We start from the raw sequence: 14,311 nt of genomic DNA, 5'->3' as shown, positions 1-14,311 counted from the left end.
GATTGTTTCTAGTTTTTTACTATTATGAATAATGCAGGTGTAAACATTTACGTACAGATCTTTGTATGGACATACATTTTCATTTCTCTTGGGTAGGTAAGTAGGAGTGGAATTAACCAGGTCATAACTGTCAAACTCTTTTTCCAGAGTGGCTGCTTCATTTTACATTCCCACAAGCAATGTGTAAGGATTTCAGTTTCTCCATGTCCTTGCCAATATGTTACTCTTTGTCCTTTTGGTTATAGCCACTTTAGTAGGTGTGAAGTAGTGTCTCATAGGCTAATTTGCGTAGCTATTTCTTTTCATTGATTATTTTGGGTATTATAATTTTAGTTTGAAATTACTGTAGCTTTAGAAATCCTGGAAGAGACTTAAACTGATGTGATTGTCTTTGCCATGTGAATATTGGTTTCCCATAAGATTCCTACTCCATCCTGTGATATAAAGTCTTTGAATTGTGATTTAAAATTTAGGTCTCTTCAGGTAAAATCAAAAGGAAAAGAGATTAAATACTTGTCACAAAAACAATCAGTTGGTTGACATATTACTGATCATTTCCTGCTTTAGCTCTGCCATTAACTAGTTGAGTTGTACGGGGTTTTGGTTTTTTGGGTTAGTTTTTTTTTTTTTTTTGGTCTTGATCTTACCTATTATCACTAAATATGACTTCATTTTCCTGAAAGTGTGATGATAATTGATGAAGTAGTCACGGAATTTTCTTTCCCCTTCTGGTATATCTAAGAAAAAATACAAATAATAGATGTCCCTTGGCAAAAAAATATTTCCATTTTTTCATCTTCTTAGGTTGGGCAATAAAAGGTGTAGTAAATATTTAATCTACAGTTTGATGCATTAAAACATTTATGGAATTTTCCTTTTGGTTTTACTAGACTGATGAAACCCTGTTTAAGTAATTTACAAGGGGGCAGAACTTTAAAACAAGTTGCATTTTTGGGTGAAGTCATGCCCAGTACCTGTTATGGTTAAACAGTACAGTTGAGAGGACATTATAAATATACACATTCATTTTAAGGAAACGTTTACTTTTTTCTTCCCCTTGGTCTACCTGAAGTGCCTTGGTGGGGACTTTAACTCACTCTTAGAGGTTAGCCCTTAGCCTCTTCTATGCACAAGAAATAATAAAGTTGGACTTTTTATTATAGTCCAAAGAAAAAATGATAGCTATTCTTGGGCATGTAATTAATTAAAAACAAATCATGGCAAGTGAAGGAATAGATACATCTGAAATCAGTGGTATGCTTACTTAATTCTTTTCTAAACAAATAGTTTGAAATGGTTTCTGCTCTAAGACATGCCAGTTTCTACAGATTGCTGCTATTTTGAGAAAAGACAGTTAAGATTTATCTTAGGAAGGTAACACTGTGTAATGGAAAGCCAGCCTATGGGCATCAGTGCCTGGAGATGAGATCCAAATTCTGTATCTTAAAAGCTGTTTGGCCATGGGCAAGTTGTTTCAATCTCTCTAAGACTCGATTTCTTTGTCTTTAAAATAGGAGTGAAAATGTTGATTTATGAATAGTTTGTGAGAAAGTTCTAGCATAATGTGTGAGAGCTTTTAACATAAACATTCCCTTTCATATTGATACAATTTGTATTTGTACCACACACAGATACTCTAAGAGTTTTAATAACTTAGAAATCAATCAAGTAAAAACAAAAAAAACAAAACAAAAACAAAAAACCAATCTTTTGTTTGAATCTGGTTCTGTCATTTGCTATCTGTGACTTTGGGCAAGTTATAGAACTTCTCTAGATCTGTTCAATTTTCTTTAAAATTGGAATAACACTGTCTATGCCAAGAATTGTTATGAGGATTAAATGACATTGTGTAAGTAAAGTAGTTGGCCCAGAGCTTCCTCTGTCATGGGTCTTGTACTGGGTGAATAACATCAGGTGACATTTATTGAATACTTACTGTGTGCTGCACACTTAGGTCCTAAGTACTTCGCATGCATGGAATCATCACAACAACCCTATGAAATAGGCGTTCCTGCCATCATCCTGATTTTATAACTAAGGAAACTAAGATTCAGAGAAGTCTAATAGTTTCCTTACCACCACACAGAGAATGCATGAGAGAGCCAGAATTTAAACCCAGCTACAATGGGCTACAGAATCTACGCTCTTTAACTGATAGTGAGTGATTCCACTCCCAAGGTTACGTCCAAACCTGGCCTATTTCTTCTGCCACTTTTTCCTCCCCTGGCTGTGGGCTCTCGGGTGGTTGTGGGTGATGGCATTAAATGTGCCTTTTGTGTCTTGTTCCTGCCTGCACTGCAGCCTGTGAAGGAGAGCAAATGTTCAATAAACGAAGCAGCAATTATTGTTGAGACCATTGTTGTTTTAGCTTGAATGTATTTGCCTAGGCTATTGCAAGTCTTGTACGTATACTGACTAGCTTGGTTTTGGTCAGTTTTATTTAACTGAGTAAATTAATTTTCATAAATGCATGTTCGGCTAAGTGAATTATGACCTGTGTTGTTGCTGAAAGCCTTTTCTTAGACTAGGTGGGAAGATGAAGTTCATGCATTTTGGTGGTTTTTTTCCCCTCTTAAGTTTGATATATAAAATATGAACAGCACTCTTAGTGGGAAAATGAAGAGAAAATAGTTTGTCTTTGGTCTTTCACTGAGTTTCAATGATTGAGAAACTAAAGAAGTGAAACCTTATTTATTTTAATTAAGCTGTATATTTTAAGTAATATATTGCTTTTAAAAAGCCATTATTTTTAATAAAATTAAACTTATTTAAGAAATGAATTGTTGAGATAACATTTACTGAAAAATTCAAATAATTATTAAGTAATGTTAAATTTTAAGGGTTTGACTATAAAAGCTTTAAAACCTGGGGATTAATGTTATAAGTTTTTAAATAGAACTTTAGTATTTATCCTGGATAATATGTCTTGACCCTCTGTTTAATTCATGAAGTAAGGCACTGAATTATTGAATTATTTCATATGATTAATAAAAGCCACTAATGATCTTTTTTTCCTCATTAGCAGGGTTCTTCACAGTTCATGATGCCAGGTTTTGTTAAGTGGAAAAGCAGAAGTTAAATTATCTTTGCCAAGATGACTTCTTGGGAAAGGTTATTAACTGGGCAGTACCTTGATTAGTAAATCCACAGAGAATGTACTGCCATGTACCAGCAAGTTGGAAAATAAACAATCTTCTTAAATTATGCAGAGTGGTGTTGGTTTGCATTAACAGCAATGTTCTCATTAAAGTTGGGCCAGGAAAAAAACACCACTGGGTTCTGCTTCTACTTTTCATTACACACGTCAGCTGCGCCAATAGCAACAGCCAACACCTGGGAAGGAAAGGCAAAGCAGGCCTGTGTGGGCCCCTTAGCAGCAGAATTTCTAGAAACTTGTCTGCAGGGCCTTGTTTAATTTTATTCTCCTCTGTTAGCCATCCGTCTCTGTTTCTCTTGCTCATCTGACATTAGGAATGGGGAGAGGATCTGATTGGCTCAGCGTGGGTCAGCTGTCTAGGTTTGGATCACTGTGGAGGAGGGTGTGCGCAGGATCAAGTAACAGACCTGGTCTTTGGCAGCGGCACTCACCGTATAGCAGGCCCTCAGTTCTTCATGCTTAGTGATTTAAAGATTTTACTTAAGTGTGAGAGACAGGTATTGAATCAACTTGCTTTTTAATCTTAAATCAAAAATTATGTTCTTATTAAAGATGGGAGCTTGGCATTTGAGGATTACTGAGAGACCCCTGAAATCACACTGTGTCAAGTAAATAGCTCTGAAGGTTAATCTTTTTAATCTCTTGGGAGCTGAGGGGGCACAGAGAACAGGAGTCAGATGAGACAGTCCATGGCTGCTGCTTTTTTTCATATGGCCAGACCCTGATGGTTGCTCTAAGGGCCAAAAAGCTGATGATGGCCTTCTCTCCTTGGCTTCCAGAACTTGGAGTTCTCCCAGTTCTACCATGTAACCGTTTACTGGGCTCCCTTCCCTCCCTTCCCTCCCTTTCCTGTGTGAACCATTTGAATTCCTTCCATCACCACCTAATGCAGTTAAGTGACCTTTCTGCCACAAGAGTCCCATTTGGAATGTTGTTGTTTTCTGGGGCACTTAGTATATATTTTAGCATCTTGGTTCTTTAACTCATTTCCCCCCCTTATATCCTAGGATGTAGGTATCTAATTGCCCTTTATAGTAATAGACTTTTACAGTTTTGTTATTAAGGTATAACTTTTTTTTTAAATTGAAGTATAACTTCTTGGCTGAAATTTCCATTCTGTAACTCACAGGAAAAATCTTGTTTATATTTTCATAATGATACTTAATTAAATTGATTTTGTACAGTGGTAATTGCTTTCTTAACAACTTACCCCTCTCACAGTACTTTTCCTTGAGAAAATGTATTCAAAAGCATCTGGCCCAATACGTAACACTTAATATTACTGCGATATTAGCTTTCATTTTCTCTTGATTTTTAAAATGATGTTTTATCATGATTTAAAAGTAATACATGTTGGGGCACCTGGATAGTGCAGTCAGTTAACCGTCTGACTTTTGGTTTCAGCTCTGATCATGATCTCATAGTTGTGGGATTGAGCCCAGCATTGGGCTCTGGGCTCAGCAGGGAGTCTGCTTAGAATTCTCCTCTCTCCTCTCCCCCCTTCTCTCTCTCTCCTTCTCAAATAAATGAGTCTTTTTAAAGAAGTAATAAATGTCTATCATAGGAAAAGTGAAAAATGCAGGTGAATATAAATCACACAATTACCCTACTGTTAAGCTTGTGAATTTTCCCCAACAAAATTAGCATCCTGTTGTATTTAGTTTTTCTGTTATCCTGTTTTTGTGTAACATACTAAAAGTATTTTCTCACATCACTGAATATCCTTTTAAAACATCATTTTAATAAGTATAATATTTTATTGTATAAATGTGCCATTATTTTTTAAACCCTTCCCCTGTTTATATATAGCATTCATGTCATTGAACTAATCTCTTATTTCTTTAGTAGCTTTATAGGTAGAGATTTCTGAATAAACAGGGGTGAACATTTTCAGGCTATCGAGACCTTGGTTTCCACATATGTAACCAGTCTCCCATCTCAGTGCCATCTCATTATGTATATGGATACCCTTTTCATCCCATTCAGACTTTTTATTCTAGACCTCTTCATCTTTCTTGAGCTCTGACACCCACATTAGGATATTCTCCAATTGAATGTCCTCCTCACCGTGCATTGGTTTCAACGCCCTGTCTGTGCTGGGTTACTCCAAAATGTGGTCACCTTTCTCACCCTGCTCAGGCTCTGAGTTCCCATAGCCCACGAGGCTCCCCTTTAGACCCCACTTGGGCTGATACCTCCCACCTAGCTCACCCATGTGTCAGACACTGACACTCTGCTTTGGGTCCCCATGGTTTTGCCCTGTTTAGTGACTTTAGCACTGAATTGTTTAGGCAAGGACAAGGGAAAATAGAAGATTTACTGAGGGGCCTTGTCAGGTGCGTAACATCAAGCCTTGACATACTGTAGGTATTTGGTGGCAGGGTGGGCATGCATGTGTTTGATTCTTCCCCTCCTGATCCTGGTCGTGGTAGTAAAAGGAAAAATACAAACATCATCCAGTAGACTGCTTCTAATGCCAACTCTGCCGTGTCTGCTCTTCGTGGTATCCCTAATCTGCTAGTTGACACTGTATGCTTCTCCCTGAATGGTTGCTTCTCCGGACTCCAAGCTTCCATATCTTGGCTAATGACTTTGCCTCCAATTTAAATGAGATCAAGATTATTTGACATGAACTACCTACCTAACCTCCTCAAAATGTTTCAATATTTTCAGCTCTTCTTATTTTACCTTCTTTCTTTAAACTCTTTCTTCCTTTGGCTTTTATTATAGTGTATTGTCCCACTTTTCTTCCTTCCTGTCTGAGAAATTTTTCTAAGTCTCCTTACCTGACTCTGATACATCTCCCCTCCAGGTGATATTTATCTTTCTTAGTATGTTGTTCTTGATCTCCTGAAGCTATTCTGCTTCCCTAGATTATCATTAAACACAAATTGTCCAAACACCTAGTTTTTGCTGCTAAGTTTCAATTTTCATATCTTCCCAACTCTCTGACTCTAGCCCTGATAACCTAGCTGGTGTTTTGCTCCAACAGCCTTTTTTTCAAATCTGTTTTTATTCTAGGTCATGGTTAATGATACCAGTGCAGTCCTAGATACTTAAACCAGAAATTGTCTTCTCTGTCTTTTCCCCATGCCTACATATTCAGTAAGTTTTGTATTCTTGTATCTTTTACCTCACAAATACTGCTGTTTTTCAATCTCTCACTCATGAATAATACAGTAGTGCTTACTTGATTCTGCTTTGAATTATAACTAAATATTCTCTGAATATTTTTCTTTGGATTTGTTACTTCTTAGAGGCAGGTTCCTTTGTAGTCATTTCTTTTTGCTGAATTAAAGAACACTATTCAAGACTTTTTTCCCAAACTTGAGTCAGTGTTTTACTATATCATTAACTGGTTTTCCCTAGGCAATAGGAACTTGGTCATGATTCATGATTTGATTATATGTATGTGACCTGTAATACATTGTTCTTAGGGTTAAAGCAGGAAAGGGTGTGATTCTAGATGATGCATAAATTGACAGAATATGTGGGAGGATTTTTAAGTGGCTTTAGCTATTATTGCTTATAATTAATGGAATCTTTGCTGATTACCTAGATTTTAGTATCTGCAGATGATAATATGTTCTCAGACTTCGGTGTTTCTGTCTGAATGTCAGAGGCTAGCTAGATATGTATTTTAAAACTGATTAGATTCTAGAAATCTGTTCCCTTTCTTGAAAAGTTACATTCCCCCCCCCCAAAAAAAAGATTTTAATCTTTTTAGAAGTTTTATATTTTTACTCAAGCAGCTTTTCTTTCCCGTAGTTAACACATTTGATTATATGATTCTGCTATTAACTAAAAGAAGAAATAAAGGACAGTTGAAGCGAAGAGGTTACAGAGACACTCTTTGCTTATAATTATTGATATTTGTTTAATGATTTAGACTTCTTTCTCCAGTTAAGATATCTTAATTTTTAATACTTACCCATATCCTCCCCTCCCCAAAATAACACTAGATTTGTAGAGGAATGTTTTAATGGTTGGAGTAAAAGGCTTCTGTGATTTAGCTTTTCATATTTTTTAGAGTTTGCTTTTCATTTTTTTTAGAGTTCTAAAAAATACTGATTCAGAAGAATTAAAGATTTGGTAAAATAATTTGGTAGTTGTTATACATTCAAAAGAGTTACTGGCTCTTGCCATGTCCTCAGACCACACCTTTTTGTCTGACATCATCCTCATTCATCGTTCATATCGTATAATTAAATGATTCAACTTCCTCATTTGTTCCTCATTGTTAAAGTCACCTGAGTGTCTGACTTCTATAGGTGTGGGGGGGGGCCTGCGTGTGCACGCACATAATGGGCAATCACAAACATTGGGCAGTATGTTGATTAAAATAGGACATTGTGAGGGGCGCCTGGGTGGTGCAGTTGTTAAGCGTCTGCCTTCGGCTCAGGGCGTGATCCCGGCATTCTGGGATCGAGCCCCACATCAGGCTCCTCTGCTAGGAGCCTCCTTCTTCCTCTCCCACTCCCCCTGCTTGTGTTCCCTCTCTCGCTGGCTGTCTCTCTGTCAAATAAATAAATAAAATCTTTAAAAAAAAATAGGACATTGTGAAGAAACGAGAGAATAGAATAGGAGAGTATATAAATGGAGAAGTAAGGGGAAGTGCTTTCAAGATAGTTAGAAACAAGGCTCTTCAGGAGCAGGTGTAAGGACTCAGAGATATTGCCAGGCTTTCAATAGAGAAATCTGTTTGAAAGGCGGTAGTTACGAGCAAAGAACAGTGAAAACCTATTTGATAAACTTTGAGAGCTATACTTTGGAATTAAAAGTTTTAAAAAAAAGTCTCAAGAATTAGTTTCTACTAATGCTGGGTAGGGATTTATCTCAAGGTTAATCAATAATTTTAATAGTTCTGAGTGACCCTAATAGTTTCTTTAGTATGTTTTAGTGATATGAACAGAAGTACTAGGTCTGATTTCATAATGTCTGCTGTGACAGCATAATTTGAGGGGTTATAGATATAAGTTTTCTTTCATTGGGTATTTTATTCTCAGTCATTGTTTTGTTCAGTAACTTTAATTTTATTATATTGTTCAACACTTCAATTTCTCTTTTTTATCAAACTTGTGAGAATGAAAGTTACATAGTTTAAGTGTCTGGGCAAATTAGGTTTTGGGTGTTGACAGCCCTGTTTTCATTTACAAACTGAACAATTCTTTAAAAAAAGTATAACATTGGTTTTTAATTAAGAAAATGGCATTTATCTCCACACACCTAACTTTTGTTTTCTTCTTTGTACCTTTTGCTTAGGCATTTCTAGCTGCTTTTGTTGGTTCTTTCTTTTTTTTCATAGTAGTAATGAGTCTTTTCTGTCCCCATACTCATACATTAAAAAATTGTGGCCATCCAAATCATCATTAGTGAATATAAATATTATTATAAAATTAATTTAAGTATAGGTCAACTCTATCAATTTAAAAATGAAGTATTAAGGCTTAGAGAGACTGATTTACTAAGAAAGGAAAGAACTGATATTTAAAGAGCACCAACTGTATACCAGACATCACCTTTTTACATTCTAGTTCCTGTGAAATATGTTTCATTGTCCCCATTTTACAGATGCTCAGAGGTCAAAAAACTTGCCAAGACCATACAACTAGTCATGATGGAGGCAGGATGAAAGTCTACTTCTCTTGCACAGTCTGGGGTCTTTTCTGCTCCTGTCAGCAAACATTAAAAGTTGATCAACTAAGGCAGTGGGAGAATAAGAGATTAAAAACCAACACTCCAAATATAACAAAGGTATTTTCTGATTGAGGACTTCTATTTTTATAAAAAGAAAAAAAAGACTCAAAGTTAAAAATTATCTTTGGTTGTCCAGCTAATAAATCACTATTAAAATATGGGACTTGTAGGGGCGCCTGGGTGGCACAGCAGTTAAGCGTCTGCCTTCGGCTCAGGGCGTGATCCCGGCGTTATGGGATCCAGCCCCACATCAGGCTCTTCCGCTATGAGCCTGCTTCTTCCTCTCCCACTCCCCCTGCTTGTGTTCCCTCTCTCGCTGGCTGTCTCTATCTCTATCAAATAAATAAATAAAATCTTAAAAAAATATATATATGGGACTTGTCATAGGTATAAAAAGCAGTATGACCTTTACCTATAAGGGTCTTGTAGTTGATGATGTATGTACAAAACAGTAGTCCCAGAAAAAATAGAATATATTTACTGTCACTTTAGAGATGGAAAGAATCAACAAGGTCACAGGCATCTCTTTCTTTGTATTTGGTGGGGTTTTATTTATTTATTTATTTTTTTAATGGTGAAATTGTCTTAAGAGATTCTTGAGCTTGTATCCTTGTCATGCCTTTAACACATACTCTTGCTACCAAAGGTGGACTATATTTGTCCCGGCACATGATTGGCCTCTGATGCTTACTGAGTGGGCCAAGCTAAGAAGGGATTTGGGCTCTGTGTTAACTTTTTGAATTAAATTTGATGTTTGTGGGAATTAATAGCTTGCTTTTCAGAATTTCTGAAATGAGATTCCAAAAAATGAAACTGAGCATGATAGAAGTAGGAAAAATTAGGACTTTGATATATAGTATTATGGTCTATCTGTTCATTCACTAAGGAAATAAGGTGCTTAAAATATGTGTGCAAATCTGGGTCTTCATTTGCCCTGCTTATATTTGTTTGTCAACTCTAAGTCTTTTATCTAAGCACTTAATCTAATTAAACTTTTGGTAACTACCTTTTTGAAGCAAGACACCTTCTCTTTAGCCTCTTGATATTTGAGCCACTGCTGTTCTGAATGTGATGACCTAAGAGGTAATCAGCTTACCTAAGAGTAGCTTTTCAAATTATTTTTCAAACGTTTCTTTTCTAGAATTCCTTAGTGATATGTGTTTCCCATTTCACCATCTAATTGTCTACATTTGTACTCTTGGTACCATAATATTCATTACAATTTTTTTTCTTAGAAGCCTGATTCTGACAGACACCTAGACAAAGATAGTCTTTTTCTCCACCTACCATTCCTCTCCTCCCTCATCCCTCTCTATCCCTGACTTTCCCTCCTTGTCCTCCCCTCTTTTTCCCCTTCCCCATTTTGTTTGTCTCAGTGTACAGAAATATAAAAAATTAGACTGATGATAGGTAGAGGTAGATGATTCCCTGTGAAGATACTTTTGTAACATTAATTTCCTAGATAATTAGTTCAGATTACTTTGGAGTCCACCAGACCTGGATTAGAATCCTGCTTTGTAAAAGTAGTGCCTATCTGTTATTAGGAAAAAAAATGATACAGTATCAGTGAATACATACAAGAAAGTAAAAGTGTTGTTCTCTTATATATTTCTTTTAGATAATTTCTATTAATGGCTTTCATGTTTCTTTCTAAATATCTACTATGTATTTACACATATACTTAATGTAACATTAGCTACATTAATTTCAGATTTATACCACATACATTTTCCTTTTATGATAGTCTTCAGTAGGTCAGAAAATATCTATAGTGTTCATTTAATTCCATTTTAATTCACTTGATATTACTGTGGTATCTTAGTTTCTGCTTATTTTTTCCTTAAAAAAATTTTTTTTTACCACTTTCAGGATGCTATTCCCTCAGTTGTTTAATTTTATTTTTTTGGTTTCTAATCGTCTTAACCTCTGTAAAGGTGCAAAGTTCATTTATAAAACTAGGAGGAAGGAAAATACTAGAAATAATCCATGAGAAAACAGATACTAGAGATGGAGAAGATAGCAAACAAAGATATTTGCATCTTACGGCTTCAATCTTAGTAGTCGAAGTGGTTGGCTAGATGTTCTGCTGGGAGAGGTAATGCTCACAGTAATTAGGAATTAAAGCCTGTGGGAAGGAAATTTAGAATTGTCTTTACCGTTATTATGGGAAGTATTGCAAGAGATCAATATAGGATTGTCAGACCTGCTTTTGAAGATGCAGGATGAATTTGTAGAGGGCAAAGTGTTGGGTCTGGGACGAGGTTAAAAAAAAAAAAAGAGTTCATCTCTGGTTGGGTAAGAGGAGACTGGAGGCTTAAGGTGTTCATGGCATCTGTGGAATAATAACCAGAGTGTTAATAAAATTGCTTACTATAGCCAGGCACCAGAGAATGAACTTTTTTAATATGTACAGAACTGTTGTCTGCACATCAAATGTAAATCAGGATTTCAGAGTCTTCTCTCATAATATGAGAGAAGCAATGTTTTTCCCTCCTTGAAACAGCTCGTCAGTTCGAAGAATATGGTTGGAAAGCCATAGATCTACTCATACACTAATTACCTTGATATTTGTAAGTCTGTCTACCAACAAAGCATTATTTGTATATATATCCTTTTGCTGTCATAAAATGTTGGGCACTTTTCTAGACACCCAAATGGTGGAGGCATTTTGGGGGGCAGGGGAGAATCGTTAGGAGTAGCCGAAATGTGGAAGTAGCCAAAATATTACATAATATTCTTTTCTCAGTTGAAGAATATATTATCTGATTAAAAATTCTATTCTGTTAGACAAATGTTACTGCTGAGATTCCTTTAATCTTTTGTATGGCATTTAAAAAATAAGGTAATTTTTTGTCCTGATATTTTGCAGAGAACTATAATTGAACTCAGCTTTGTGATTTAATTTTATGTGGAAGAAATAAAAAAAGAAAGAAAGAGAAGGAAGGAAGAAAGGAAGGGAGGGAGGAAGGGAAGAAAGAAAAAAAGAGAGAAAGAGAAAGAAAGAGAAAGAAAAAGAAAGAAAGTTTCAAGTTTAGGTGATTTAGTAAAGTCTGCCAAGTGTCTGTGTGTTAGAGATAGAATAGAAATAGAACCTTTGCAAAAATTTGTTGAGTTATTTGCTTTTAATTTTGTTAGCACAGCTCTGCAAGTTTTTCTTCATCCCTGACCCTAAGTCTTGAGCAGTTGGTTCTTCTCTTCTTCAGTTTAAGGTTCACTTCTTTTCTTGCTCTATGTCGGTTGACCAGAAGATTATGTTTCTTTCAGGGAGACAGCTTGACCTCAGCTGCAGGTGTTTGATCTATGTTGACAGATTTCATCGTGGAATCAAATGAGGCTTTAGATCAGAGGGGGTCTTTCGAATTCCTTCCCTGTCCCTTCTGGCATCCTGCCACCACCCTGGTTTCATGAGGCCTCTGATGTGGCACACACACATCCCAAGAAACAAACAATTTGCAGATACAATTCAGTCTGAATTTATATTTAACAGTAATTTGTTAATGGCGTCTGCATTAGTAAGCAGAGCTGTGACCATGTAAAGCGCCTGCATTTAGGTTCATGGCACCCTCACAGTGTTTTTCAAGAAAGTGGTCTATTTACTTATGTAACTGAAGGGTCCATCTGGTAGTATCTTTAAAACAAAAATGTCTGCTGCAAAAGAAAACTGATGTCTCCACTTGGGAGAGACATTTAATTGCTTGTAATTGAAAGTGACATTTGTCTAGTTTAAAAAAAAAAGCTAAGATCCCACATTCTGTTACAGTAAAAGTTGTCCTTCCTTTAACCCATCAAGTCTTTGGAAAAAAAAAAAAAAGTGCTCTCCAATAAAAAAAGCCATCTTTATCCTTTTTATAGGACTACCCCTCACCACTACTGCCCTTTTTTTAGGGTTACATTCTGCTATTTACAAGTACCTCAGCCTTCAAAAAGCCTTTCCACTTTTAGCCACCGCTTCTCTGCAAGATTTATTAGACTTTCCGAGCCTTTTTAAGCCTGGAGTTATTGATAACCATGCTGGAATGGCATCAGACCTAGTAAGGCCAAGGATTGACATGCGTTTCTGATTTGGTCTTTTGCATATGCATTATTTTATTTTCCCTGATTTTAAGATTGTGGGATATATTCCCATGTCCATATTCTTTTTCTTTTTTTTTTTTAAGATATTTATTTATTTGACATGACAGAGACAGCCAGTGAGAGAGAGAACAGAAGCAGGGGGAGTGGGAGAGGAAGAAGCAGGCTCCCAGCGGAGGAGCCTGACATGGGGCTTGATCCGCTGGGATCACGCCCTGAGCCGAAGGCAGATGCTTAACGACTGCGCCACCCAGGCGCCCCTCCCATGTCCATATTCTTGTCATCTTGAAATAAAAATAGAGTTCTTTTTAAAGAGAATTTAATGCATTCTTTTGTACATGAAAACAAAATACTGCCAGAATAATCATTAAAATGTATTGGTACCTATCTTTTATTAGTTTGGGTTATTGTTTCACTAAAATATGTGCAGTGCCACTGAAATAGTTGCACATTTTAAAAATAAGTTTTGATTGGATTAAACCCAGTCATTCTGAATTATCAAGTTAAAGCAGAATTGCTCTTGTGGAATCTGTGTCCCCATACTTACCTTTTCTGATTTTAAAAAGGATGATTGTTTGATTGAATTTAAAATTTGGGAGGGCAAAGGACAACCAGTCATTGCAGGTCAGCTCTGCCATTAAGTCCAACCAATTGGTTATTGCTAATCTATCCTGCTTTAGAGAGAGACTCATGGCAGTTTGGTTACAGTTCAGTCCATGTAGCTTGGTCTAGGTGTTCTAAGATTTTAATTTGCAGCTTATATTATATCACAAAGCGATTTTAAAAATAAGAAAGGAGTCACAGGAAATTGATGAAAAAGAGAAAAGGATTGAAAGGACCAGAGAAGTTTGTATGAATAAGATGATGTGTAAGAGAGAATAATTGAAATGAAGGGCACTTATGGAGTCATGTAATCATTTTATTCTACCCCCTTCATGTCTGTCTTTAACACATCTTGGATTCTCAGTTTCTCATTTCTTGAAACAAGATTTTAAAAAAATGTATAGATAAAAAAACTATTGGGTAGAATGATGTTTTGAGTCAGAAAATACTCTTTCCTGAATATCCTCATAATATCCGTGGCTGTCTCTGGTCTCTGTCTGTCTTATCTCATAATTGTAATTAACTGAAGCAATTTTAATTTCTCAGGATTCTAATTTTCAATTAACGGTAAAAGGGAAAATCCTCAGTTAAAACTATAAACTAATGACCCATTTCAGTGTCCCATTGGACACTGGGAATTAAGGTGCTGGGGACAGTAGGTGTTAACAGCAAAGAACTTAGAGACAGATAGTAGGAATGGTTTGTTCATCCTGCCCAGGTGAAGGTATAGTTCAGAGAACTTTCCATCATCTTGAGAGCGATGGGGATAGAAGCTAAAAGGAA

General features: G+C 36.2%; 1 protein-coding gene across 1 annotated transcript in view; it reads left to right on the top strand.

Moving 5' to 3' along the window:
- The window catches only part of PHTF2 (putative homeodomain transcription factor 2), a 114,472-nt gene that overhangs the window by 49,072 nt on the left and 51,089 nt on the right, over window positions 1-14,311 (top strand). The window lies entirely within an intron of this gene.

The sequence above is a fragment of the Ursus americanus genome, chromosome 3 (assembly GCF_024610735.1).
Source record: "Ursus americanus isolate L20-20 chromosome 3, mUrsAme1.1.p, whole genome shotgun sequence".
In the NCBI taxonomy this organism is placed as follows: Eukaryota; Metazoa; Chordata; class Mammalia; order Carnivora; family Ursidae; genus Ursus; species Ursus americanus.
This window is presented reverse-complemented; position numbering and strand designations above follow the sequence as displayed.